Here is a 23,613-nt window from a genome sequence, read left to right on the forward strand (position 1 = left end):
GGTAAGGAGGAATGGGCTTAAATGATGAACAGGTTGGACACCGGAAAAACAAATAAGAACCAGTGTTGCACTTAAAACCTTGCTGATGGGAAAAGAGGAAACACTTCAATGTAAACCCAAAACCTTGCTGTGTAGTAAACCAAACAACTGAATATTCTGTTACCAGCACAAGCTCTTTCTGCTTCTATGCATTTCTGCTCCTAACTTCTGATGAGCAGATACAAGAGACAAAGGGACCTCTTTTTTGTTCAAAATTGTCTGCTCATCTTAATGCAGTTAGGATCCTGTTGGGAATACTGCGTTTGCCAGTTTGTCAATTCCAGCTGCTGCTGTGGGTGTGGTTATGCAGGCTGACAGGACAGCTTTCTGGTATCCTCACATTGCAGGGGATGGATAGTGGTATAGATATAATAGGGGAGCAATTTGGAGATGAGATGCAGTGGAGTACTCAAATCTCTTCGTGGGGAAACCCCTGGATGGCTAAGAAAGATACAGGTTAAGAGGGAGAGCTCGTTCTAGCAGATACTGGGAATACAGCTTCAAATTAATCATTTCTGGGGAGTTTCTTCACTTAGGAAGTTGGTTAAGGATGAACTTTGCAGCACTGATCCTTTTCTGCTGTTTCTAGGCACCGAGGTTAAGCTAGGTCTTCCAGCTACATGGTACTGGGTTCATCTTTTGAAGGGAAACGTGAAAGAGATTTCTCTATTTCCCCCTGACTTGCAGGTATCTGGTATCTCAAACAAGCTAAAGATTAAACACAGCTACAAAAGCTTGTTTTTCACTTTCTTGACAGGCTGTTTTCAGCTAAATTATTATTATACCATATATATGGAGTAAGTTTATTTTAACATATTTAAGGAATATGTGTAATACTCTTCCCTGCTGTGGCACTTTTTCATAATGTGACCATCTTGTTTGACTCTCCTTGTATCTTTGAACCATCCCGAGAGTTGAGTAGGAGAATTTTTTTAGAATTTTCAATACTCAGTGGCATGAGTCTTCCCTGCACACACTTTTGAAAATGATTTGCAAATCAACATTGGAAGCATGCAAAGGTTTGACTAGGCATGAAGATGTGTGCATTCAACTAGCAGTTGTTTTAATACTGTAATGATGAAAACGAGCATTCTTTAATTTGTTTATAAAATTACGTAGCTATAAAATGGAAATTGTTCTTAGGGATAGACTTAGAACTGCTGACTATATGCAGTGGTAATATTTCAAAACAATAATCCTGAGAATTTAGAGGCAGCAGTAAGCAAAGTTTCAGAATGCTGGTGTAAGCTTTAAAAAAAAAAAAAAAAAATCCCTTGCTGCAGTCTGATGGGCAATTACAGGCTTTTAAAAACTGGAGAGGGACTTCCTAAAATGTTTCACTGAAGCAAGCATCTGTCAGTAAAAAAACAACAACCCAGCCTACTGCCAGCCCAACAACAGTAAATCTGGACTTCCAAGAATCGTGTTTTCTAGTATCTAACTTCTCTCCTGGTTATAGCCTCAGCTAATGCAGTAGTCAGAGGCTGCAAGAAAACTCCATTTCTGTAATGCAGTGTAACTTCCAGCTGACCTGGTGGATAGGAGTGAGGCAACATGACAGTATGTATCTGGATGTTGTTACAGTTTTCATAAATAAATTACAGAAATAATTAATAAGAAATACAGTAATAAAATAAGAAACTTCTCTAAGATGGATATGCAACTGGCTGAAGAACTGCGTTCATGCAATAGTGATCACCATTTCTTTGGCAAAGCGAAACGATCCTCAGTGTGGAGGTTTGAACTAGTGCTATGCAATGTTTACAAGTATAATGTGGGTGAAGGAAAGCAGAATAAATTTAAAACACGGTTTGGAAACTGTTGAAGACATTTTCCAATATAATTTTTATTATAATGGGAGAAATTAACAAGGTCTAATTAAATAAAGGTAGGTGCAAAAGGCTGCACTGGTAAGGACAGATTCAATGCAAATACCAGCTCGGGAATGCTTGTGTAAGCAGCTGTTCTCCATCTGGAGGTTTTTGCAGCCCTCAAACCAGAGGTGGATCAGCAATACAGGAGTGATGTGGAAAGTTCCAAATGCCATGGATGGCAGTAGTGGTCTGTGTTGTGGACAGTCTGGGGAGCATGTACATCACCTCTAGAATAAATTATGAATCCTAAAAAAAAGAGGGCAACAAAAAGAAAACAGACTTCAGGAGAGTTTAGTCTGGAAAACAAAAGGTTTGTCGGTGAATGGTCTTTACAGCTTTGTAATGTGTGTTTATGGAAATGGTGATTAATTGTTCTCTGTGTTCATTGAGGCAGAGCTATACAATTTACAGCAACATGAATTTACATAATAAAAGATTTTTGAAGTTAAATAAACAGTTTGGCCTTGTAACAAACAGCAAAGTCACTTTTACTTTTAGAGTTCAAAACAATGTTGGAAAAACAGTAGTCATGGTTGTCTGAGGTAGACCTAATCCTGCTTTGGAGACCTTGATGTTCCTTCTAGTCCTACACTTAAATGTTTTACATAACAGGACCCTGGGGAGAGAGTTCATGTCTTCTCATCACACATGTATAGCAAGTTCTTTAAAGGACACAGATATTTTATCCCTTCTTTTCTGGAACGTTTCATTTTCAAGTTCATTCTACTTCTGGAGTTGCTCATTCACATTTTACAACACTTGGTGTGTGGACCTGGCTTCCTCCCCCCATTTTCATCTTTGTCCTCCAATCTGGGCACCCGATTAAGCTTGGTAGTGGAATACTTCCCTCCTCCATCTGTATGCAACCCAACACTTGGAAATGGGACTGCAAGAACTTAATGAGCTACAAGGGGTTGAGGAACGTGCTAAAACTCCATTTTGCTCCTAGCACTTCAGGATTTGGGTCAGTCTTCTCTGTGCAGCACTGTAGTTTGGCTGTAATAAAAACATGCAAAGCAAAATTACCTTGCAACAGCTTGAGCTTTCTGTAATGGACACCAAGCTGCTTCCTCTTCAGTCACAGAAATGTAAACCTGGGTGTGGAAAATAATGGAGGACACAAGCGCAAGCCTTCAGCTATTAAAGGTTATCGGAGATGGGGAGTCACTTGTTTCTTTAGAAGAGAGTTTTGTATGTGTGATGACAAGTGAGGTAGCATTTACATCTTGGAGCCAGGCTCGGTGCAGCCGGCCGTTTCTCCAGGTTCGTTTTGGACACCGGACAGTGTGTTGACAATGTCCACCTGAGCGCGGGTGGAGCTGGCTGTCGTCCTTCGTGCGTGCTGCTGCCAGGGCAGAGCAGTCCTGAGGCCTCCGGAAAAGAGATGGCACGAATTTTTGGAAAACGGGGAGAAGCCGCTTCCACTCCCGAGCTGGGTTTTTCTGTGACAATTCAGAGCCCCGCTGCTGAGCCGGGGGCCGCCGGGCTGCGCCGCCTCTCACGCTCTCCCCGCGCCTGTCCCGCGGGCCGCAGCCCCCGCGCCCGGGCCGGCCGGCGCTCCCTGCGCTCGGTGCTGCCCCGGGGGCGGCCCGGCCGCGGGGAGAAGGCAGCGCTGGTCCTTTCGGCCGCCCCGGGGGCCACTCCCCGCCACCGCCGCCGCCGCGCCCGGCTGCCCCCGCACCCTCCCCGCGCCGCGGCGGGGAGGCGCCGTGCGGGCCAGCGCGGCCCCCTCCCCGCGCCGCGGCGGCGGCCCGGGCCGCCTCCCCGCCTCGCCGCGGCCGCGGGGCTCCGCCGCCGCCATCCGGGAGCGAGCGCGGGAGGCCGGGCCGCTGCCGCGGCCATGGCGACGGACGGTGAGTGCGGGCGGTGCCCGGGGGGGGGCGGCCTCCCCGGGCAGCGGGCTCGGGCAGCGGGGGCGGGCACCCGCCGCCGGCCGCGCCCTGCCCCGGCGGGCGCTAGGGGCGAGCGGCCCGGGTGGTGCGGAGCGGGGCGCTGAGGGCGAGGGGGAGCTGCGGCGGCCGGGCACGGCGGGGTGAAACCGGGCCCCGCTCCCGTGGCGCTGCCCCTGGGGCCGGCGGGGACCCTCCGCAGCGGGGGCCGGGGCCGCGGAGCCCGGCCGGGCGGGAGAAGGGGGCTGTGTCCCCCTCCTCCCGAAGGAGGCCTGGCTGCGCCCCCCGGGCGGGCTGCGGGCGGTGCCCCTTCCTCCCGCCGCCGAGGTCTCACGGGAGGTGTTCGTGTGGTGATGGGGGTGTGTGGGGGGTGGGTGTGTTGCCTGTGCCCGCCGCACGGGAAGAGATGGGCAGGTGGGTGCACACGGACAGGAATTTTAGGGAGAATAAAGGAATAGGGAAGCCTGCTTTAAGGTGCCAGTGAAGAACAGGTGTTCATGTGATTACGGGAGGCTTGTCTGTGTCTGAGAGACTCGGAGTTGTCGGGTTTTCTAACTAAGCTATAATACAACTGATTTTAGGGGTGATCGCCATTTCTTTTTTGATTGATTAGGTTGCTGCCTGATGATATGTACCACCCTGGCTTAGGTCTTGGCTGCTGTAGTGGTGTTGCTGCATGGAGGGCAGGTGTTTCTCTTAATATTTCAGGTCACAGCACCGTTGAGTTAAAACCTGAATTACTACTGGTAGCCTCGGTCTTGGCGGTCTTCTCCTGATTTACTGTAGAAACACCAACATCAACACTCTCCTGAAGGTTACTGGGTTGATTTTGCTATATCTTTTGCCGCCAGGTTGGGGGAAAATAATCACGCGAGCCTTTAAAAGATGTCAGGATGGCACATGGCAGTTTATAAGCTCTGAGGAACAAAATCCTAGGCTTGAACTTCTCAAAAAGATTGGGCTTAAAGGGGAATCTGGTTTCTCTTTGTTTTGTCATTTGGTGATGATCATTTGTGTGTGCTGTTCCTTGCTTTCTTTCGAGGCTCTGTCCTTAAGGAAGGGTCGTCTTGGGCAAGGAGGCCCAGACTGTCGTGATGCAGAGTGGTTCAGTGCTTTAAGGTGGTCTTAGGAGAACTAGGAACTGGCCTGGTTTGTTCAGAGCAACCTAGCAGGATCTGTCCTTTTACTGGTTAGATCCTCAAAGTGGAGATCCAAAGGGACTGATAGTGCTCAGCACGTAATTGAATTGTCATTAGTTTATATTTTGTGGCGTTTTACAAATTAATAAAAGCATTGTGGGCTGGCTTCTCCTCTCTGTTCCTGCTGCACAAATATGAAATGGATAATTATATAATATTTAATTAATTAGATGGCCTTCTGACCCAAAAGTCAGAAGGACTTGCTTTGTTCCTTAAAGAAGAACAACTCTTGACTCCTGCAAATACTTACAAGAGGTATTGTTTGTTTGATTTACCTCTTCTTTTGGAAGTAGGCTCCATCTTTGGGCTGAGGTAGTTGGTGAGTGGCTGCTTAAGATGTGGTGACAGCTGAGGTCCCACCACCTCGCCCTGGTGCTGTTGGTTTCAGGTTGTACAGGGTGCTTGGATCAGCTATGTGGACACGCTCTACAGCCTGGGGTTGTAGCAGGGGGGAGAAGAGCAGCAAGTGAGATTTCCATTCATAGGTTGTGGCTGAGATCAGATCTGAGCACCCAGAATGTCCATGTTCTTTCTAGTGAAGGGGAATTTGAGGAACTTTTTAATAGAATTTTAACTCAGTCATGTTATGCTCTTTTTTCTCTTATTGTGTGAGGAGATTGAACTAAGAAAGAGAGCAGCAAACAGAACATTAAGCAGTTACTGACGGTGCTGTAAGTTAACTCCTTATAAACCTAAGAAATACAAGGGATAGGATTCACCATGAAGTACAATCGGTGCGTTGATCACTGCAACGGTGAAGTGTGGATACAGTGATTTTAAGTGTAAGAAGCCTGGAGACATATGCATCATCTTACAGTTCAGCTGCTGAAGCTTTGGTGTGGATCATCATTTCCCAACTCGCTTTTAGCTGAGCGTTGCTTGAGAAAGTTGGAAATGTTTGTGCTTCATTGGTTGCTGTTCCTTGTTCCTTCCGTGTGTTGCTGTGCTGGGGCTGCCACCGCCTCTCACTGGTGTTGCAGCGAGACCCAAGCTAACAAAGCCTGCTAAACTCATCTGACTCGGTCTGGAGCCATTGGAGTATCTTGCGCTGCCCCTTGTGTTGTGTGCCAGTCCAGATCTGGCAAAGGTGTTTTCTTCCTCCCTGCTCCATATTTCAGCCTTAGTCGTCTTGTCCTTTAGAGCTGAGGTACTTGCTCTGGGGTGTACTGCTTTCAAGGCTACCCGTGTGCTTTGTGTTCCTTAAGTTACTTGGTGGCTCGCGATACCTAATCTTGGTAAGCACATCTAACAGTTAATTCCTCATCTATTTGAAAATTACTAAATGTTTTGATTGAGAAATAATAACCTGAAGTAGAAAAGACCTGAGGGAAGCGTAATATTAATATGAATAAGCTGGCATTCCTTGGACTTGGTGTACTTGTATTAAATTCCACTCAGATGTAAACTCTGATTTTTATTGAAGTGGGCAAAGCTGGATTGTTCTGTTTAGCTTTATATCCAACAGAGACCTCAGCAGATGCCAACACTGCCTGTACTTGCACAGAGCAGTGGCACCATCAGCAGAACTGGGGGTTCTTCTCGGTCGGGGATCTTTGCGGGGGGAGCAGGAGCATTCTGGTTGCTCAGGTAGTGTCAACTTCTGTCCTTGTATTAGAGCTGTTCCTCAGAGAAGGGCATAATAGCCAGAGGGTCTGTCTTCCTCTGTGATTCTGGGCTGCCGGAAGAGGTGATGGTGATGACTTGAGGTGATCAGAGATTTGTGTTACAGCAGTCTGCTCTGATTTTTCTTGTTAAATAATTCATTGTTCCTGCTGGCTGAAGGATCAGAAGTGAATGAAGTTTGATCTCCAGTAACTTTGGCTTCAACCCAACTTGAAATGACTACAGATTGGACACAGTTCAGGTCAGTGCTAAAGAAAACAAAATACTGTGGATCATTTGAGTATACTTCTAATGGTATTAAATATGGTACCCTCATGATATTAAGTATGTTCTGTACATTTTTAAAGTAAAAACCTATCAAGAGAATATATTTAAAATAGTGGATATACATGTGACTGTTCAGGGTAGTTCTTAAATACTGGAAATATATTTGCTTTCGTTTGAAAGTTCATGTCATTGTATCTGGGGCTTGTTTTTTCAGGCTTAGGATGTGTAGAGAAACTGCCAGTGTTATGGCATGCCCAAATTTTCTAACACAGGTCTGTGGCATCAGGACTTCACCACATTTCACATCAGCAACGCTGTTCATTGTGTGGATAAGTGTGCTGGCTGTATTGCACCCAAAGGCAACTTCACTCTGCTAAAGGTCTGTTGGTTGTTTGAACAAGTTCTTAATTAAACAGTCTATACCTATGTGTTTGTATCACTTCATGTACATGGGTATCATGGTGACGTAATGTGGCACTAATACTTATTAGTGTGGTTATAAGATCCCGGTAACCGTATCTGAATCCTGAGGGAATTATTCCCCTTAAAGAAGATGCTAGGAAGAGGATGCAATAGCAATCCAGAGGAGGATACTCTTGGCTCTTATCCTTGTTAATATCAAAATACAGGCAAGACTGGTAAGTAGTTCTTTAAAAAAAATGTAAGTGAATAAACTGCCAACAACAATCCAGAGTCTTGTTGATTAGCTTCCCCTGGCTTTCTGGATGTCATGAAGATGTGGGTCTTGAATTTTATGGTGGTATTAGGAGTTAGCACGCCTGATGTGCAGTCTGGGAATATATGTATCTATTGCAGCTCAGCATCTCTCAGGCGCACGTAAAACTCTGTTTTGTGGCAAGGATGATCCCTCAGTACTGTGTTTTCTCAGGGTATTGTAGTCCTGAGTTGCTCAGGGAGGAAGGAGCCTGGAGGAGTTGTTCTGACAATAAGCCGTGGTGGTCGGGGTCCCTTGCCTCAGGCCGTGACTCAGGTGCCCTTGTGAGCTGCTTGCCCTGAGAAATTGCCTCCTGCACCTGTATGGCTTGATGCCGGACTGTAAAATTGCATATAACTCTGGAAGGCTTTCTTGAGTACTGCCACACTGGTGCGTATGAAAAACCTGCTATTGGAAAATAATCAGAGCTGTTAAGATTCTTTTTTTTTTTTTAATTTTTTTTTTTGTGTTTTACCCCTCTCGTTTCATTCTGACATAACGTTGCTTAAATTCTTGCTAATAATAGACCTGCATCATATCTGGCTGTGTTGAAGGCAAATCTTGAAAAACGCCTGCTTTGTGGAAAATACTGATTGCAACTGTATGTTCTTTTCTCGATAAGTGAAACAGTTACTTTCATAAAGAGCTTGTATTTGTGCTTGTGCACCTCTCCGCATGAGAAAACACTCACATACACAGTCAGTCTTCAAAATGGTTTGCAAAATAAATCGGCCAACATTTTAAATGTGTTTCCATCCTGTTCTGATTCAGGTGGGGGGTATTCTCCAGGGATGCTGCCTCTGAGGAGAGTTTGTTTTGGGCATTCTTATTTGCAAAGATAGGCAACTTTATATACTGTAGCAGAGGATGGGACGTGCTTCAGCTGGAGAACTGGGATGCAGTTGCGGGGGTGTAGGCAGCATTCCCTCTTTGACAAAATAAAAGCTAAAGGGCCACTGTGCTTGTGGGCCCTAGAGCCAAGCTTTTAAAAAATATTTTTAGAGGTTTGAACACACAAGTGAGGTACCAAACCAAACATTTTTGAGCACGTAGGACACTTTAAATCAAATCTGGCCCCAGAGCCTTGCTGATAATGGCTGTAGCACTGATTTGGTATGCTTAGGTCACTGTGAAACGTGTCCCATTCAATGCAGACGGGCGATTAAGGAGGAAGTCTTGTGAGTGTGGCGGTGCGTCTGTGCATGCACTGGGGCCCCGTGCTGGAAGCACTGCGGCAGCAAGAGCACGGTGCGCTGCGTCAGGGTGTATGAATTGAAGCGCTGTGGCTTGCCTTTGCTCTAAGTAATGATGCCGGGACTTCCCGAGGGACCCATCTGCAGTAGTCCGTAATGTTTATTGCGTCCTACTTTCTTGATGTATTCTTTTGGTTCCTGTGCAGGTGGAGAAAAAGTGTGTACCCATCTGGCCTGGTTAAGTCCTTCCATGGTGATGCTCAGCTGTAGAGATGACTCTTCTTTAAATGGGAGTAGTCATAATTATCAGGGGAGGTTATCTGAAAACATGAGGCGGCTTTATTTTGAAAAGCAGCCTCTTAATGTGCCTTAGATAGGTTGACAACATGATCGGTGGGGTTAAGTAGTCATTAAGGAGACCTTGTGTTCAGTTTCCATTTGCATGATCTATTGCTGTTTGCTCTGACTGTGCACTGAGAAAGTTTGATCAATTATTCAGCAAGGGCGTGAGTCTAATCTGCCCCGAGGCTGGGAAGACGCTAACTCTGCAAACTGGTGCTGTTAGTTGCCATTTAGGTGCTCGGACTTTGCACTGACTGTTCTTCATGTAATTTTGGGAGATGAATTCCCACTCAGAGGAGCATATAGTTATCAACCATTTATCTGATATATATGTACACAGCCTATTACAGTGGCTGTAAACAAATCCAATTAAGCATGTTTTGATCAGTTACGGATACTGTGTTAGCTGTGCTGTCGGGGATGGACTTCTTCGATATCTTCATTTTGATGTGTAAGATGGACTGGTTTTGTGTTGAAGGGTTAAATGAGTGGGTAAACTGCCAGTTAAAGTTGCCAACCGCAATGTTATCCAACAGCAGTGTGACCAGCTGCAGGACTCGGTTAAAGCAATGAAAAAGACCCTTATGGCAGCCTTCTCAGTGGGCATGAGGAAGGCAAGGTGCCATTTCTGAAGTCCCAAGAAGAGCAGCTCACAGGAATCAAAATGGAAAAGACTAGGAAGGGAGTTGAAAGAGTATGGGTAGATTGCAAAGTGTGTAACCATACAGACCAATGTCAAAAACTAGGGTGATTCCTCTCTGTGAAACCCCAGAGCTAGTTCTGAGACAAGATGATGTCCTGATTTTAGTCCGAACAAAATTAGGAGCTGTGCTTTTAGCCACGTTGAAGTTCCAGGTGATTTACAAGATGTACAGCAAGAGCACTGGACAGGTGTGCCAACATCTGGTGTGGATGGAAAGGTGAGCCTGGAGTGGAGGCAGAGCTGTGGGTCATGAACAAACAATAAAGGCCGAGACTGGAATTAAGGTGGAAAGGAGAAAAAGAAAGAATAGGCCTCCTGGGGAGCCCAAGGAGATGGGGAGGGCACAGAGGAGGATGGGAAAATCATGCAAAGGAATAGTTGGAGGTGTGAAAGGAGGATTGCATAAGCCAAGAGAGGATATGGTTTCCAGAACGTAGTGTGTGGTTGCATCAGAAGTAACTGGCAGGTTGAGGAGGATGCATGCAGTGTTGGCCAAGGACAGGTATCGCTCTCAAAATACACTCTCCATTTACAAACGCAAACTCACACCTAATCCTTACTCTGCTTTGTGGGATCACAGCCGCATTGCGTGCACACGTGGAACAGCCGGATGGCATCCTTTCATTGACACAGTCCTGATTTCTGGCTTGGAATAAGTTGTATGATGCTCCCCGGTGAAAGCTCCTAGTGAGAGGAGTGCAGGGGGTCCGAGCGGCATGGGGGAAGGGTGGAGATGGAATGGGGCTGGTTTATTTTCTTAGGGTGCTTCTCACCATTCTGACCCCTCCGTTTCACAGGTACCTTTCATGTCTCTTTTGGCCCTGTGCAGGAGACACGTCTGGGACTTGTGTTGGGCATCTGTCCTTGCTCTGCTGCTGACTTCTTCAGAGACCGTGGCATTTTGTTTCTTCTCCCTGCACCCCTTTCCTTTTGCTGTTTCTGTACTGCTCTGTAATGAAATGTGTTATATATAAGCTAGGTATTATTATTACCTATATTATTATTATTACTGAGCTTTTGTGACTCAAATGTACAAGATACTGGGTGCCTCCAAGGAGTGTGTGGGGGTCAGCCCTAATTAGCCTTCATTGGCTCTGATAGGGTTTGAAAGCATCTGGGAACTTCAGGTGGTGCTTATTGCTACAGCTGGCGGACATATTTTCAGACGGCTGTTATTTTAAAAAATACAATTTTGTGGATACCAAAACTACTTATTTTGGTCAACAAAAAGAGTTTTGAAACATTTAAGCACTTCTTATGAAGATGTGGAAAATTAGAACGTGGTTTACATCTCAGCAGTGTCTAGACAGCATATTCAGATAATGTATACAAATTCTAAAAAAATTCCCAAATGTCTCCCATCACATCCTCCTGAGAACCAAGTGCTTGCCCAGTTGAAACAAAAATGTTTGGTGACTGAACTAAAACTCAGTGATTTTTCACACAGATTTACTCAGCCCTTTGTGGTATCTCCCTGTGATTGAAAAAAAAGAGCTTTTGAAAATAATTTCTTGTTCCTTGGTGTGGTACTTTCTCTTTTCCTAAGCATTAGCTCTTCTGCAGGTAGAGGGCATCTGCACACTGCTGACTCCTGCTGGTATTGTGAATTTGGTCAGAAGATAAACACTTGAGCCGTTGTTCAAAGGTAGTTTTTGGGATCTTGAGGTTGTCATCTGCAGCAAACAATTTGTAATTTTTTTTTTTCCCTCTTTCTCAGTATTTAATTTTGCTCTGAGGGAGACGAGGCAGCGAGGCTTGCAGCAAAGGGTAAATCTCGGGAGCGGCCAGTCGAGGCTTCCTTAAACCTCTCTCTGGAGGCTTCAGTGGTGCTTTAGTGGTGTCAGGCCAGGTGCCGCAGTGGTTCTGCAGTGAGCTGTTGCTGAAGTTGCTTGGTCGGTGTTGTGTTTACCCTCTCGAGAGCCAACGGCGAACGACACGCAGCCTCTGGTAGCCATCAGTATAGCTGCTGCTTGTGCATGGGGTGTTTAGATGAGGTGTGCTTTGGAGCGCAGAAAGAAGTTGGGCACTGGTGTCGCTGGCCTGATGGGTGGAGGGGAAGGGGCTTTTTCACAATGGGTTAGCAAACGATTAGTAACTAAGAGCACCAGGACAGTCATTGATAGAAGACTCTGGCTAGTCGTGCTCAAGAAACACAGGTTTTAATAAAACGAAGTGCAGGTAGAGAGCTCCTCTTTGGGAAAAGTATTATAATGTGGCTTCTGAAGTTCTGAGGTTATAAACTGGAGAAAAGCACGGAAAGGAGAGTGGGGGAGAGAGGACAGGCGGTGAGCTGGAGAGAAGCCTTTGCAGAATACAGATACTTGCTTCTGCCAGCAAAGATCTCCTTCAGTGAAATTAGGGTGAGGGTCCTGCCTATAGGCTGGAGTAAAATACGTGTGTTTATGAATGTGGTTTTCCATTATTTTTTCACATGAGTCTCCAAACGGAGTAACTGTCTCATTTAATGTTTGAGTTATAGTAAATAAATGGCACAACTCACTTGGTCCTGTTTCTGAGAATTATTTCAGAGGACTCAGTCATGAGACTTTCAATCCCCAAGGACAGGGCAAGCCTTAAAATCAGAGAATGGGATCCATCTGGCATCATGAAACGTCCCAGGGAAGTTAAAAAACACCCACACAGTAGGAAAGGCACTGCTCAGGTCAATTTGGGAGATGTTAGTGCAGGACTTCTGTTTGAAGGAGGCTTGTCTTTTGATGACAAGTGCTAGTTGGAATATTTTTGGCACCTATCAGGTAGAGTGTCTTGATCTCAGGAGTTTCACTGAATTTCTGAGAAGATGTAGCAGTTTTCCTGTATTGAGGCTGGGTTTTTTCTTTGTTTGTTTTGGTTTTTTTGGTACTCTTTTGTACTGGACAAAATGAGCCTAAAACTTTTTATCAGACAATGGCAGAGGGGGACGAAACACTGCCTGTTCTAGAGCGGGTATTTCTTCTCTCTTGTTTCCTAGTGACTCTTTGGAACCAACATTTTCTATCAATAACTTCTGTTGAAAATACTTAAGAAGCTTTCCTGTTTGAAGCCTGTTTTGCATAACATGCTATGGTTACGCTTTGTGCTTAAAGACTTAGAGTCAATCCTGAAGAACAACACAATCACCATAAAAATCATGCACAAAATGATGCGTGGGAGGTTTTTGTCCTCTTTCTTGTTTTGCAGCAGTTGAATCCTCTGAGTTTCTTTCCAGAGGAGCAGATGAAAGGAAAGAAGGCATTTTTTTCATTGCCACAAGTTATTTATTACAACAGCTGAGATTCTCATCTCATCATTTGCTTCGGGATCCCCACATTTAGGTAAAATACCTATTATTGTTCAATGAAGGCTTAGATTTTAGTTGGTGAACTTGTGATAGTTGCATTTAAACAGTCCTTTAGAAAAACGTGCACGCTGTGTGAAGCATGGGTATAGTTACAAGTTACTTTATTTTCCAGTTGCAAAAATGATTTTAGAAGTTCTGCACCTTTGACCCTGAAATTATGTTCATCAGCCTTTGTGTGGTGATACAGCTGTGTGGGGAGCCCTGATGAGAAATGAGTCCAGGCAGTTCTGTTGCTGTACTTCAAAGTAAATGCTTGTTAAGGTTTTACTGAAGCTGTAATAGATGAGATGTACAAATGCTCAGAGCATTTTGCAGCAGTGCTTTGGTGTTTGTTCTGCAGTTTGAATTACTTGATTTGTTACCTGCATTTCAGTATAAAATTAGTAAGCGTTGCCCTCTCCGCCTTAACTTGGATTTTATATGGTTGTATATGGTGTATCATGGCTTTTCGATGGAAGCAGAGTGCATGTCATGGTGCTGAAGTCAGAAGACAGCCTGTAAACAAATTAAGGTGTATTCCTATTGCCATAGTTGATGTTGGGAAGTTCTGCCGTGTTTTTTAAGGCTGTCCGTGGTGAGGGATCTGACAGCCTGCAGGGTTGTCTGTCTGTGCTGTTCATGATGCTGTGTATCAAGGGTGGTCAACCTGCCTGGCTCCAAGAGCCGTGGGCCAACGTTTTCATGCAACTGAGAACCATATGATGTGCACCTAATGTCATGGAGAGCCATAGTAAGGGACGCTTCATGGGTGGGAAAATACAGTGATCCTACTGGTCAGAGTCTTGACTCTCTATCTGATGATCCTCCCATTTTAGCCCAAATACTGGCAACCTCCCACCTTTTTGATTACCTAGGAACCGTATGGCTGTCCACATGATCTGGTCTGTCCAAAATGACAAAATGCTCCAAAATGACCAGTGAGTTGCAATTTAGTAAAAACAAATGGAAAGTGCTACTCTGAAGGAGGAGTCCTCAAGCTGATGGTTGTATTGGCTACAGTGGTACAACTTAATGTGTACTGGTTTGGTGCTTCTCATGGATTTCCTCTTGATCACTGAAGCATGCTGTAACATGTGCTGTGATGGTCAGGAAGGGCAGAGAAGGCAGGAGATGTGCTGTTCCCTGCCACTTTGAAAATCGGTTTAGGTGTGACTGAATGATATCCTTCAGGCCCTGTGAGGAGGTCAAGGTGACAGTGTTGCTACATGCTCCAAAACCATGACCCAAGCCTGTAAGCTAATGCTGAAAAATTGGTAGTTTCAAGTCTCAAAAAGAGCACACGTCCTGACTGACTCTTTGACCTTTAGTCTGCCTATCTCTGGTTTTCAGATTTTTTTTTCTGCAAACATGTGGGCTAGAAATAAAAATATGAAACAAAGCTGAAGTTCTCTTTCGTAATGACATGATTCCAAGACTTACATATTTAAGAAAAACACCAAATAACTTAAATGTGATAGCAATTCTGGCAACAGAGTTTCAGGTCTCCCTTTTAGGGAAAAAAAGGAGTAGCTTAAAGGTTTCCCAAAAGGCAGTATCTTGGGGGGTGGGTGAGTGATTCTTGGGAGCACATTTGTTTTCAGTGCTTCCTCAGCAAGAACTGTGCAGGACATGTAGTCACATATTTGCCCTGCTGAAGGCACAAGGACAGACCTCCAGAGCTATTCTTTTTCTTCCCATTTCCTTTCCCGTTGCTTTCTTGCTTCTTCCCGGTTCAGTTCTTTACTCTGCTCTGAACTTTCCCTGTCTCCTGCCTGGCAGAGGGATGCTGCCAGAGCTGCTGCTGTTGCCTTGGTTTGTGTTTTGCTCTCCCTTGAGACCAGGGGAAGAAGAGCTGTGTAGAGCTGGCCCCTTGGGAAGGAGAAGGAGCACTTGCTCATACGGTGTTTCTCAGCAGCCCGTGCCTGCTGGGAGTCACCAAGCACCCTTCGTGAGTGTCCCTTGCTGAAACCAGTAGTAGATGAGTCATAGGCAGTCTGGGACTTTGGAGCATTAAATTGGAGTTCATTTGGAGCGTTAAATACGTGACTAGATGGTTCCAGAGTTGAGAGAGTGGAAAATTAGGAGTTGTGCTTGGCATACTCGCTCATGAGTTGGAGACACTGGAGGAATGTTTCCTTCCTAGACACTGCAGCATGATGAGCTATTATGAAACCATAAACAGAATAGTCACATAGATCCAGTGGTCAGCCAGGTGTTCCCATGGGAAATCCTTACAGCCAGCAGCCTGAGTGTGACTTGCTTTAAGTCAGTCAATGTGAAACACGGAGCAGCATAGTGTCGAGATGTGCCCCTCACTGAGTCTGGAGAGAGGACCCTTCAGGCTCTTGAACTGTTGCCCACGTTCTCAGGGGTTGGCATCAGCAACCACTGGAGCATGAGGAAGAAGTCAGGATTGCTTTGTGTCAGGTAACTCTCTCACTAGTGCACGATGGACTCATGCTCTTTTGGTGTTTCTCTTTGGTCCATTGAGCATTTAAATGGGGCAGCTTCAGCAGGGTGTCCTGAGAGTTACTGTGCTCCAGGAGGACTCCACAGGCTCGGGCAGTGTGGATGCTGGGGTTCAGAACCTTTCAGGCAAACCCAGGACTTCCACTCAGTGCTGTCATCCTGTCTTGTAGCCATAGCCACGCAACTGCTGGAGGACCAGTGCTGCCACTTGACCTTTTACGGTGCTTTGTCTCTTTGGAGATAATTAAGCTCATCGGGAAACATAGGGTGAAGTTCCTGTGTTGTGGGTTACAGGAAGGATTAGGTATGAGTGAGTTCTGCTGATTTGGTTAATGCTGTCATAGTTTCTGTGAGCAGGGTGGGTGCCCAGGGAACTGTAATGCAGAAAATGTCAGATCGCCTGGGATTAGGTGTCAACTGACTGATGATTTTGAGGACTGCAGTTTTAAATTTGGCACCTAAAAATAGCAATTGCGTGGGACTTTGTCCCTGATATCCTTTGAGAATCAACCCTTTTCTGAGAACTTTAACTTCGGGATTCTGTTGGCATTCAATTCTAGCATGTAAATACTCATTCACCAAATCTCACTCTTTTGTGCTCTAACCCCTGTGCCTCCCTGTAGCTCATACTGTGTAGCTTCAGCTCATGGGATGACAATAGGTTGCATGATGCATAGCAGGGTGAGGAGTGTTAAGGCCTAAACTGCACATGGTTAGCAACATGTTTGTGCTGTGATAATCACAAAGTAGCAGCTGTCTTGCCCTCTCTTTTTCTTTTTCTTTTTGAAATACACTCCACTTGTTTTATAATTACTTGGGCTCATCATGAAGGTAAAAATAGCTTTTCTATTTAAAAAGAACAGATGGTTTTTCTAATGGTTTTTCCTTAATGTTGAATGAATTGTGGTTGAGTCAGAAACTGACAGCTCAGAAACGTATGTTTTCATTAAAGAAATACTTGATTAGGTTAATTGAGTGTGATTCAATGATGTGATGTACATTTGGCCAACTTAAAAGCTTTCCAACTTTGTCTTGGACAGAGATAGCAATATCTCAGTGTTTGCACTTTGCTTGGTAGTTTCCAAAAACATTGCCTAAGGAGTAACAGAACATTGAGAGGACACTACTGAATTAGTGGAGGGAATATAATCTTTTGTTAAAAAAAAAAAAAAAAAAGAAAGAACAAAACCAAAGCAAGGCCACAAAACAAACCCTCCCCATCTTTTCAGAACAATGCAAACAGGGAATGTATACTTAAGTCATGTCCAGACATAAAACTTGCATTGGTTTAATTATGCTAATGTTACATACACAACACAGAATCACAGTCATAGAATAATTTGAGTTGGAAAGGACCTTTAAAGGTCATCTACACACCTGTATGTCATTGTGATGGATCTGAGAACAGAGGTGAGATTCGGTGTGAGATTAAAGCGCAGTGAAGATGTGTGGTAGGCATCTAAGCTCCCAATAGAGGTAATGGCGATCTAGTCAGGACAGTCCATGAAGCCTGGAGAGTGATTCAGCTCACTTTGAAGTAAACTTATAGTGAATGCTCAGCTTGAGTGGCTCTCTGAGCTCCCTGGGCATCCACTGACTGTGATGGGAGCTGGGATGCCTGGTGCACACTTACCTACAGGAGACTGGGGTTTGGTGTCTTCATTTTGAACTGAGGTTCACCTTTGATGTCACATCCACGTGGCAGCTGCATGCCTGTAGTTCCTTGTCTGCTGGAAAGACAAAATTCAGTGTGTCTAAATATCCCTGAGGAAAGAGAGTGCAGGTGCAGGTGAAGATGGGTAAACCAAAAGAACGTAACACTTTCATAAGAATTGGGAAACGTTTAAAACAGCAGGACATGTTTGTCCATTCACATCTTGTTCCTGACAGTGAGATCTTTGCCATCATTACTGAAGAGCAAACTCCTTCTTGTTTCCATCTGAGAGGCTTCAGAAGAACGAGCTGAGTTCAAACCCAAAGAAAGAGAGAGTGAAAGGCAGTCATGAGGACTCAGCCTGGAGGAGAGGGGCAGAGAGAGTAAATTATAGAGTAAGTTTGCCTTTGGGGAGTCCCTGTGTTGTGAGATGGAGCAGAATTTGGTTACACTGAGTCTTGCTAAGCTAAAGACTTCAAGGTTGTGTTTGTGATATCCAGGATAGTGTGCCTGCTGGCAGATGAGTCATCTTTTCTATCACTTTTTCTATTAAAGTCTTGAAGAACCCCTGGGCAGCCCCAGTTGTCATGCAAGGTACTTTAGTCAGGCCATGGAGTGAGTTTAACGTGCTGTAATTTCCATGCAAGTTCAGCCTCATGAGAGAGATGATGTGGAGCTTGGAAAACAGGCAAATTTCAGGGAAAACAGGCAAATTTCAGGGAAGAACCCTAAAACCCCAACCTCTTGACTCTTTTATGATGTGTGCTGGGGACTAAGGGATCATGATACCTCCTGGAGACCTCAGTCCTCTTCCAGACTCTGGCATATAGCCAGAGAAACTCCAGGAGCTGTGTTCTGTGCTCCTATCCTCTGTGCCTAGAAATAGCACATGCAAAATGCAGTCCTCGATGTTCCCACTGCCATCCAGCAGTTGGTCTGGGCAGTGTCCAGGACCATCTTCTAGCGATGCTTCATTTCCCATGGCTGCATAAGACTTAATATAAACTCAAATATAAACTGCTAGGAGGGGTCCTAGCAGTCCTGATTTTGTAATTTGCAGCATGTCTTTGAGCAACTGGGCAGTCTGTCTTTTTTTTTTTTTTCCCTTTTTTCCCCAGAGCTCCTTACTCCTGCTCCCTTTCTCCCATCTGGTTCATGAGGCTGAGACCTTCTTCTCCAGAGCTGAACTCGCTACTACTGCTGTGATGCTGAAAAGGCCAGCAGGTCAGCTGATAGTGGGCAGTCAGAGGCTGGCTCAGCCATGTCACTGTGTTCTTTCAAGTGTATTTCGTGTGTGTGTACCTTCAGGTGTGTATCTATTACATATTTGAAATGAATCATCTCCCACAGCATTTGTGCAATTTTAATATGGACAGTGACAAATCAAACAAAATGTGTTCTGTCCTTACCTCATCCCTTTTGTTCCTTCTTTAGGCTCCAAACGGTGTTTAGGGTGTAAGCCATCTCTTACTGGGAGCTTATCAGGGAATCCTGAAATCAGCTACAGCCTTTGAGCACTGTTCAAGTACAAAGAATATATTTGTGTATTTTAGGACAGAACGGTAGATATCACCTGTTGGGACAGTATAAGGGCTGCTCAGATGTGTAACTGCTACAAGAGCAATGCAAATGCATCCATGTGTTTGTTAGGACGTAGTATTAGTGGAAGATACTTGATGTAGTTTTGATATGCTAGGGTTAAAGTATGTTTTGTCCTCTCCTTGCCAGCTTATGAATGGAAAAAAATTGATGGTGGTTAGCTGCATGGAGGTGGATATGTATGTATAGTAGTGAGCTGTGTTGGGGAATCATTCATTAAGAATTTGAGAGAAAGGAACTGAAACTAATTTAAAATCCAAACAAAGCGATCATAGCAGCAATATCCATCTTTCTGTAGCACTGCACAGAGTTTGAATGCAGGAGGTCTGAGTGCAGCAATTCTCCATCTTGGAAGGAGCCAGGTAGATTCTTCATCCTGTGATAATTGTGGCTTTTGGAAAGGGAGCAAGTAAAAAAAAAAATTGTTTTTACCTTTGTTAGCATCTTTATTTCTGTATGATATGGAGATACTGATACTGAAAGTCCTTCCTAAAATGCAATGCCGTATTTTATAGATAAAGCTTTCTGAGGGAGGGGAGGACGGGCGGACATATTGTCCAAAATAACACTGAGAACCACTTGAAGAGTCCGAATCTGAACTCTTGTCTTAATTATTGGCTGTGCTTCACACCTGGTAGACAGCACTTCCCTCTGTGATGTCTTTAGAGCCAATTTTGTATGAATCTGTGTCTAGATGCTGAAATTAGAAAGTGACAGAGGCTCTAGAGGGCAGTGCAGCATCCCTGTGATACGAGTACTGCCAGGATTTTTTTCCTAACGATCTTACTATGCAGGATGATTGCTTAAAATAGTTAAAAATACTATAGAATTAAGTCGAAGGTTTTATTATTATTTCACAGAAAGTTTTGATTAATGAAAATATTTGCACCAAGAACACTTGACCCTCTTTTTAGAGGAACTTTGAGCATTAGACTGGCTGTACTATTGGAAAGGTTTTAATCTCTTCAAAAAAAACTTGTAGTAAATTTGCATTATGATTTAAGGAAACAAACAAACCAAAACTTACCCTTCCTGTGAGAAGAGGTGCAGAGTTCACAAAAGAAATCTTTGTTTTCCCATCGCTTTCCCCTTCCTCCAGGACAGTCTCATAATGTAACATATCCTTTGACTGGAGGTGCTCTCTGTTTTCCTTGTAGAGAAATAAATCAATAAATCATCGTGTCAGCAGAGCACAGCTTGAAGTGAAATTTCCCTGTGCTGGAAGGTTTTGAATTAATTTTAGGTGGGAGCTCAGATGTGCCATACACACATGTCTACAGATAATATCACAAGGCTGCACTCAAAATGACGGGGTGTTGATTCAGTATGTCAAGCTGCTCTTGAAGATGTTGAGCCGCAACCTAGAGGCTGCTCATGCTGTCAGAAGGGGTCAGTAGCTCCTTGCTACCCAATAAGCAGTTTGTGTGCAGCTGGCTGATTATCTAATGAGCATTTGGCGTGGATTTTTGCTTTATGAGAGAGTTCACATCTCCAGCCTGTGACCTTATATGTCTCTGCAAAGTGAAGCAAAATTGAGGTCTTGGAGCACACGAGACCTGCGGAGCCTGTCATCCTCTGAGCCTTAAATTGGGGAATCGCACTCAGATGCCTCCACGTATCTTTGGAAGGGTGCACCTGCACGCGCATCTGTGCAGACATGCACACGCTTGTCGTGAAGGATGTTTTGGAGGGCATGCTTGGCTTACATGACCCTCTTCCGCTGGTAGCTCTGAAGCAAATAACAGGCGCATGCGGTAACATCTGATGCCATATGGCCATCAGCAAGGGTTGCTGCTTTGTCTTCACTGTCCTTCCGGAGGTGCCCTGGGCTGCCTTTCACTGCAGGCGTGTGCAGCGCCCGCGCGCTGCTCACACAAGTGCCCGTACTGGGGGTGTGCATAGAGCCGGGGCGTTACTCGCCTGGCGGGTACCTTCAGTGATGGGCGCTGGGGAGCCGGTGCTGAAATCCAACAGAGGGGTGCCTGAGAAAGGGTCGTGCTACCGATGTCTGTTAACTTTCACGGTAGCAATCCTTCTTCCAAATTAAAATTGACTGCTTTTCACAGCAGGAAAGAGAGGATTATCCCAAAAAGTTGCTCTGGGTGCATGCAAAAATCTGTGTGTGGATTCAGCATTAAACAACTGACTCTCATTTGCCATACGTCGTTTCTGTTTAGGGACTCTTTCTCCCAGTAATGTCATGAAATACATCTGCTACCTTATATATGTTATGGAAATCACATAATGCACATCCCTGCGCAAAGTGTTTTAAATTCTCTTTGATACTTTTGTAATACATACTCATTCGCTTGTTTTCTAAGTAGAGTGCACCTTGTCCATCTGTGCAAACTGGAGATGATGGTAGGAAAAGAAGGGCTGTGGAAAACAGAGATGGGACTTTACATGACTGAGCTGAAAAATAAGATGCAATATGCTCTCATTTCAACCTGAGTAAAGGAAAATTGCTTATACATACTTCCATAATAATAATTTTAACAAGAGCAGTGTTTTACCTCGCAGTTCTATCCAGTTTCTTTATTTTCTTCGGTTCTGCCTTTAAAGAAAAGGTATATGAGACCTATAAATGCCATGTCTTATTTCTCCTGTTGCAGCAATACCTGTCCGCCCTCCCTCCAGCCCTTGGAAGCAACTAGTGGCCTGAGGCTGGAGACAACATCTTGTTGCAAAAGGGGGCTGTTAACAGTGGAGGGATTACAGACTATTTAAGGGTCTCTCCTGCTCCTCTGCCCTCCACAGGGCCTTGCAGTGTCAAGCGAGCGGCCAGAGCAGAAGACACATCCCCAGCCACTGCGTGATGTGGCTCAGGCCCTCAGCTGCTGGCCGGGAAGGCAGGAGCGTCCTGCCCTGCCTCCTGCAGGGAAGGAGCTGTCGTGGGGAAGGGTGCGTCCGGCAGGGCAGGCTGGCGGGCTGCAGGCTGGTGATGGAGCGGCACGGCGGTCCCAAGGATGTCTTGCGCTGCAGAGGGCGCGATGAAGGCACCAGCGCTTCGTCGCTGTACGTGTGACATGGTTACCTTTCTGTTTGATACGGTGCCTTCCAGACCACTGCAAAGGCACTGCCTTCTTTCCTTTTCTTCTCCTCCACTGTTGTCCTTGGCCTTCTCTGAGCCCGGTGGACTTTCCCCACTAGGCTTCCTTCCTTCGAATTCCAGGTCTGCCTGAGTCTGAAGTCACGGGCAGGTATTGCAACAGAGCAGGTATGCATCCGTCTGAGTGATTCCCCCGCGAGGCAGCGCGGAGCGCTTTTCGGGACTGGCGGTGGGGGTGGTTTGTTCAGCTGGCCAGGTGAATTGAACAAACCCTCTGTTGGACCACCCTGTTTTTCAGACATTGAAACGTAGCGTCTGCAGGTAGGAGACCTATTGGTAAGAGTCCTTTTGAATCTGCTTGACTAGTGCATGATGAATTTTGCATAGGTATTACATAGAGATCACTGTTAATTTACGTTTGCACCAATTAATTTCCCTATGTGTTTTCTAATTAACTAAGGTGTAACTCTAAGGTGGATTAACAGAATGATGCCAAATCCCTGTGTACACATTCTCTTTGTGAATGAAGGTTGGTATTTCCTCTATGGTTTAAAGCTGAGCCACGTGTGCTGTCTTACTTGATTTAGATTAAAGAGTATGAAATCGGCTTAAATTTTTGCTGTTATTATTTAAGACTGCTTTGATTCCTGAAGAAGAGAGATAACCAAAGGGCTTAATGCCGTTGAACTCATATGTTGCAAGTTCTTGACTTTAGCATTTCTTTTGTGTGCATGTCTCTGTCAACCCCTTTGAAATAAGGGACTTCTTCTCTACTCCCACTTCTGCTCTCAATATCTGCTTGGCATTCTCACACCATTCCTATGACTGCCTGATGCTCTAGGTGTTCAGAAGTGGGTGAATAATGGGGGGCAGGGAGGTGGATAAGTTTTTTTCCTACAATTTGGGAGTCAAAGTGCGGTTGTCAGTTTTTAAACACAGTGGGGCTTTTTATTGCTGTTTTTCCCCAAGTGGTTTGGTCACCCATTAATGGGGGCCAATCTGCAGTGAACTTTGCTGAGTTCTGCTTGTTTTGACAACAAAAGATAAAAAACCCAACTCCCTCTAATGAAAAGTTCAAAACTTTAAAATAGATTCAGTATAAGCAGTTTGGCTATGAATGAATAAATCTCCCATGCAGTGCCTGGAACTTGTATCTACAGGATACACAAAAAGTTAATTGTTCTACTAACGAGAGATACTTCTGCCTCACTCAGCTGGGTCAGTCCGGATCTTAGAGAATTAAGCAGGATGACTCCAGCACCTAAAGCTTCTGCTGGTGTCACTGCTTTTGTAATTCTTGCTCTTGCAACCAGCAGAGAGATGATGACCATTGGGTATTTAATATTCTCTCTTTTTATACACTCTTATTAAAGGTGTGCTAATGGTTTACAGGCTGGATCTGGTGTTATCATCACAGTTCCCTGACTTCACTGGAATTAGCCTCTACACGGAAGATCTTACCAAGGTTTTAAAATTAAATGCAGTTTTCGTGAGCTAGTCATGAAGCTGGTTCCTCACCTGCTGGGGCTACAGGCATGCGTCAACTTCAGATAAAATCTGGACAAACGCCCGCAATAGAAAGGCTAAGTGGGCAGCAGTGCTAGGGAAGGTACAGCACTCTCCTGCATGTGCTTGTTCAACATGCTTGTTCCTCAAATACTGCTGACTCTTCCAGTGCT

This window comes from Phaethon aethereus (genome assembly GCF_964289735.1).
Source record: "Phaethon aethereus genome assembly, chromosome: 5".
Classification (NCBI taxonomy): Eukaryota; Metazoa; Chordata; class Aves; order Phaethontiformes; family Phaethontidae; genus Phaethon; species Phaethon aethereus.